We start from the raw sequence: 6,068 nt of genomic DNA, 5'->3' as shown, positions 1-6,068 counted from the left end.
TTCGAAACTTTTAACCTTGCTTGCTTGAGTTTAACCTTACGACCATGACGTTTGACCTACTTTTATGAAAAATATATCCTGAAATATTTAAGGTAGGGCTTTCATCTATAGATTTATGGCAAGACATTACATTTCATACCATGATGTTCGACTTTAACCTTGTTCATAACTTTTGAATGGTGAAACGTCTCCATATGAATGAAAAATTCTCAAGCAGGACCATAAACAATATACAATCAATCAATTGAATGGGGAGTGATAGTGCTCTCATATTTCATGTGTGCATTTCTTGTGACAAGCCCAATTTTGATGCTATAGTTTTTAACCTCGTGATCTTGACCTTGGAGTTTGACCTACTTTTGAGAAAACCTAACCTTGGGAATATCTCCTCAACTATCTAAAGGGACTGATTCATAATTTCTCCCCTAATTTCAATGTCTGACAAAAAACTAAATTCACATAGATTTCACCTTTAGAGGGACTGATTCACGATTTTCACCCAAATTTTGTTTTTCACTTTTAATGATCAAACTCTTCTGTCTAATGTGTTTAAAAGGTTTCACAAAAGATTAAGGTTATGCATTATCATAGAAGCTCATTTTATAGAGTTCCTTTGTTTTGTAAATATTGAGGTGTGTTATTGTTTACGAAGTTTTCAAAAGAAATGGATATCGATCTAAGTTTATTATATACATGTATATCACATTTCAAGTATTCTTTAGGTAAAATATGTCATCTAAATTTAAATTTGTGACTGTACAAAATTAATGGGTTTTAAATAACAAAATTAACATTTCACTGATTTGTTTGTAAACATAAATACTCGAGTCTTTGTTTACATACCACAGAGTTAAGGCTAAAATATTGCTTTTATTCTTGCATTCAGAAGGTCAAAAGTTTGGTTGTTGACATTAAATGAGTTATATTTTAAATGTTTACCATCAAAAATGAAAAATACCCCCTCCCCCAAAGTGAACCAGACCATTTACGGTAAGGCTTACATGTTTTGTATAGATTCCTTACAGCTGTAACGGTTAGCCGGGTTCGATCGCCGGTGACCAGTTAGCTCAGTTGGTAGAGCACCTGACTACAGATTCAGGGGGCCCGGGTTCGAATCCCGGTCTGGTCCGTTGCATTTTCTCCCTTCCTGTTACATTTTGGTGCCCTGACCAGGGTTCCCGTTACAGAATTTCGGTGCCGTAGACCAGCCCCTGGAACTGACAGGTGAAAATGCCTGCCAGGGGATAAAGAGTCTGGGTTGACGTTTTTAGGTGTGAAGACATTTAAGGAGGGAGAAATGTAGCGGTCAGCCGGGTTCGATCGCCGGTGGCCAGATAGCTCAGTTGGTAGAACACCTGACTACAGATTCAGGGGGCCCGGGTTCGAATCCCGGTCTGGTCCGTTGCATTTTCTCCCTTCCTGTTACACAGCAAAGAATTGACCTTTAACATTCAGATATGACCTTGATCTCCATAGAAGACAAATGACTGCTTATACATGTGTCCAAATATCAGGTCTCTACTAGCTACAGTACAAAAGTTACTTTAAAATGTAAGCAACTTATGCCTGGTTCCCACTGTCGTGCGATCCGTTACGAACACCAGGACTGACCATTTGTAGCTGATCGCGGAAGTTTTCTAAGATTTCAGGTTTTGAAACGAGTTAATCCGTTCTTATACGATTTGTTGCACTTTGATCCCGTTAAGTCACAATAAATTCGGGTGACACACGATCTGAACACCCGTTCAGATACGATCACATACGTTCTGGGCTGCGTTCAAGATCGTAGCGGCTAGCCTAAGGGCTAGGTATGGTGGCTGATGTGTGCCATTTTACACTTTATTGTCTTTTTGTTATTTCGAGGCGAAAAGACAAAACGATATTTAGCGGCTTTTCGTCCCGAAATAACGAAAAGACGACAAAATGATATTAGCTACTTTTTGCCTCAAAATAACGAAAAGACAACACATGCTAATATGGCACAGTCAGCCACCAGGCTAGCCACTACGATCTTCAACGCAGCCCAGATAAGATTGTCCCGACAAGTTCACGATTGGACCTTAAATCTCATACAACCATCATGATCCGGGTCCCCGAATTGGGACGATCGTGGACGCGCAGATACGTTCGTATACGATACGTTAATCATGAACCGAAACGCTATACATATATTGCGATAGGATACGATTGTGATAGAGGTGTCTTTCAGGGTCGAGGGTAATCACGTTTTGAGCTACGATTGAACCCCGACGGGTATATATACAGCCTGACTGACCATTGACTTCAGTTTTTAAACATCTAGACACATCCACTGAGAATGGTGGAAATTGCATTTGCAACATCACTGTATGCTTATATTATAACTACGCAACATAGCGTTATGTTGATCTTGTGAAAGACCGACCGGGACCATCATGATTTGGGAGCAAGATCAGATGCGATATGTTGTGCTAATGTGCTTAGTTACGATGCAATACGATCATAATGACTGAAAATAAATTATGTTGATGGTGGAAAAAATGTTGACAGTCAAAACTTGCTCCCAAATCGTGATGATCCCGGTCGGTCTCTCACAAGATCAACATTACGCTATGTTGCGATGTCCCGCTATCTGTCACGACTGACGCAAAGGTAATGCAAGATTTGATGCGATCACCACAACTATTCCGATTAAGACCACAATGTCAATCGTATCGTGAATCCTGATAGTTGGAATGCAGCACAAGAGATAGTTAAATCTCTCAAAAATGAAATAAATGCACGAAAGATTTTGACTTTTATACCTCCAAAATATTAGACGTCTCCTATATTTTACAGGATATGCAATTTACATGGCCTGGATTATATTAGTTTGTTCAGAACATCATTGAACATTAGTATGAAAGATTCCATTGATCAAATTATCGAATTTAAGAGGATATTAATGAAAATTTTACAGGTGTTTGGTTCTACCTCAATATTTCCCAGTGTTTTGATTACATAGCATTCCCTATATATTACTATTGGAGATGTGCACTGGTCAAGTCCACCTAGAAAAATCACTCAGGTGTGACAATCACATTTGGGGTATATACGGGTAGAGTAAATTAGGCTACCTGAGAGAAATATGGCGGATAAGATGAGAAAGGTGTACGTATTTATTAATTCATGTCAGCTTTAACTGTCCTTTCGAGCGTATGCATGATATTTCACAACTTTATTTCATGTGTCTCCCCATCACCAATACATTACTATCGGAGATGTGAACAGTTCAAGGCAAACTAGAAAGTCACTCAGGTGTAACAAATACTGCTGGGGTATATATAGGCAGAGTATCTGAAAGAAATATGGCAGACTTTTGGTTTCTTACAGCTATGTCTATTTACAATGTCAGAAGAGCTTTAAAGCACACCATCAAATTATAAAGTGACTACAATAATTTTGTTCCCACCTATTTTCTTCACCAAAAGTTTGCAACCCATGTGCATTCCCCTTCATATGCCAATATCACTTAGTTTACAGACGAGAAGTGCAAATAAAAGACTTTCGGGCCTGTCCATTTTCCCAGTCCTAGATTTTGAAACAAGGTTTGCATGCCCTATCAAATGCCACGATTGAATCATTTGAATCTGTTGTAGTTACTGGGGAGGAGTGTAGACAAGATAACACGGACAGATAGAAGCTAAGCCCATATCATAATCCAATCACATTTGCGCATATGATATGGGAATAAATGAAATTTTGAAATGGCATATGACTTTACAGTTACAAAATGTTATAAGGCAAAGTATGAATTAGACAAACTGGAACCAGTTGTGATGATTCAGTGGTTAGAGAGATTTCCTAGTTACCAAGAGGTGGCGGGTGCGAGTCCCACTTTTACCTTGACAATGTGATACCCAAACAAGATGTACTGTGAGCAATGCTCACTAAGAATACCCCCCGCTTACCCCTATCTCCCAAAGGGTGTTGTAATTAGGTATAAATTGCCTCTTTTCTCAGTGTCAAAATATGGTATGCCTTTATAGAATAAAATGGAAGATATAGTCCAAACACAAATCCATGGCATAAACCTATAATTTTGACCTTGAGATCAAAGGTCAAGGTCATGAATGTACATGACACATAGTCTCATGGTGATACACCCATGTCTTATGGTATGACTATGTCAAAAACCTATAATCAATTTTGACCTTGAGGTCAAAGTTCAAGGTCAAATAGAGGTCATGAAGGTTCTCGACACATCGTCTCATGGTGATACACTCATGTGTCAAATATGATATGCCTATGTCAAAGAAGTCATGGCCCTGACACGAATCCATTGAAAAAACCTTAATTTTGACCTTGAGGTCAAGGTCATGATGGTGATACACTCAAGTGTCAAATATGGTATGCCTATGTCAAAGAACAAAGAAGTTATGGCCCGGACACGAATATGCAGACATACGGACGGACAGACAGAGTGATTCCTATATACCTCCCAGAACTTCGTTCGGGGGGTATGAATATAAAGAGGCCCATGGGCCACATCGCTCACCTGAATCACCTTGGCCCATATCTGAAGACTTTCCATATATATTTGCATGTAAAACCTAATAGTCCCTATTATGGCCCAAACTACCCTTTGCAAACTTGAATCTACACTATGTCAGAAAGCTTTCATGTAAATGTCAACTTGGCCCAATGGTTCTTGAGAAGAAGATTTTTAAAGCTTTTTCCTATATTTGTATGTAAAACTTTGAACCCCCCCCCCCCCCCCCCCCCCCCACTTGTGGCCCCATCCTACCCCCCGGGGGCCATGATTTGAACAAACTTGAATCTGCACTATGTCAGAAAGTTTTCATGTAAAAATCAGCTTTTCTAGCTCAGTGGTTCTTGAGAAGAAGATTTTTCCTATATATTTGTATGTAAAACTTTGATCCCCTATTGTGGCCCCATCCAACCCCCGAGGCCCATGATTTGAACAAACTTGAATTTGCATTATATCAGGAAGCTTTCATGTAAATCTCAGCTTTTCTGGCTTAGTGGTTCTTGAGAAGATTTTTTTTAAGTTTTTCCCTGTATATTTGTGTGCAAAACTTTGATCCCCCTTGGGGCCCCATCCTATCCCCGGGGGCCATGATTTGAACAAACTTGAATCTGCACTATGTCAGAAAGTTTTCATGTAAAAATCAGCTTTTCTGACTCAGTGGTTCTTGAGAAGAAGATTTTTTCTATATATTTGTATGTAAAACTTTGATCCCCTGTTGTGGCCCCATCCAACCCTCGGGGCCCATGATTTGAACAAACTTGAATCTGCATTATGTCAGGAAGCTTTCATGTAAAAATCAGCTTTTCTGGCTCAGTGGTTCTTGAGAAGATTTTTAAAGATTTTTCCTATATATTTGTATGTAAAACTTTGATCCCCTATTGTGGCCCCATCCAACCCCCGGGGCCCATGATTTGAACAAACTTGAATCTGCATTATGTCAGGAAGCTTTCATGTAAATCTCAGCTTTTCTGGCTTAGTGGTTCTTGAGAAGATTTTTTAAAGTTTTTTCCCCCGATATATTTGTGTGTAAAACTTTGATCCCCCCTTGGGGCCCCATCTTATCCCCAGGGGCCATGATTTGAACAAACTTGAATCTGCACTATGTCAGAAAGTTTTCATGTAAAAATCAGCTTTTCTGGCTCAGTGGTTCTCGAGAAGAAGATTTTTCTTATATATTTGTATGTAAAACTTTGATCCCCTATTGTGGCCCCATCCAACCCCAGGGGCCCATGATTTGAACAAACTTGAATCTGCATTATGTCAGGAAGCTTTCATGTAAATCTCAGCTTTTCTGGCTTAGTGGTTCTTGAGAAGAAGATTTTAAAGTTTTTCCCTCTATATTTGTATGTAAAACTTTGATCCCCCCTTGTGGCCCCATCCTACCACCGGGGCCCATGATTTGAACAAACTTGAATCTGCATTATGTCAGGAAGCTTTCATGTAAATCTCAGCTTTTCTGGCTTAGTGGTTCTTGAGAAGAAGATTTTTTAAAGTTTTTTTCCCCGATATATTTTTGTGTAAAACTTTGATCCCCCCTTGGGGCCCCATCTTATCCCCA

The 6,068-nt window shown here is 39.3% G+C and overlaps 2 non-coding genes across 2 annotated transcripts; both read left to right on the top strand.

The window, feature by feature from the left end:
* Positions 1–1,056: 1,056 nt before the first annotated feature.
* Positions 1,057–1,129, top strand: Trnac-aca (transfer RNA cysteine (anticodon ACA)). The gene has a single exon. It is a non-coding gene; the product is annotated as a tRNA-Cys (tRNA).
* Positions 1,130–1,328: 199 nt separating this feature from the next.
* Trnac-aca (transfer RNA cysteine (anticodon ACA)) lies at positions 1,329–1,401 on the top strand. Its single transcript has one exon. It is a non-coding gene; the product is annotated as a tRNA-Cys (tRNA).
* Positions 1,402–6,068: the final 4,667 nt, after the last annotated feature.

Source organism: Ostrea edulis, chromosome 5 (assembly GCF_947568905.1).
Source record: "Ostrea edulis chromosome 5, xbOstEdul1.1, whole genome shotgun sequence".
Classification (NCBI taxonomy): Eukaryota; Metazoa; Mollusca; class Bivalvia; order Ostreida; family Ostreidae; genus Ostrea; species Ostrea edulis.
Note: the sequence above shows the minus strand (reverse complement) of the source record. Positions and strands in the feature narration are given on the sequence as shown.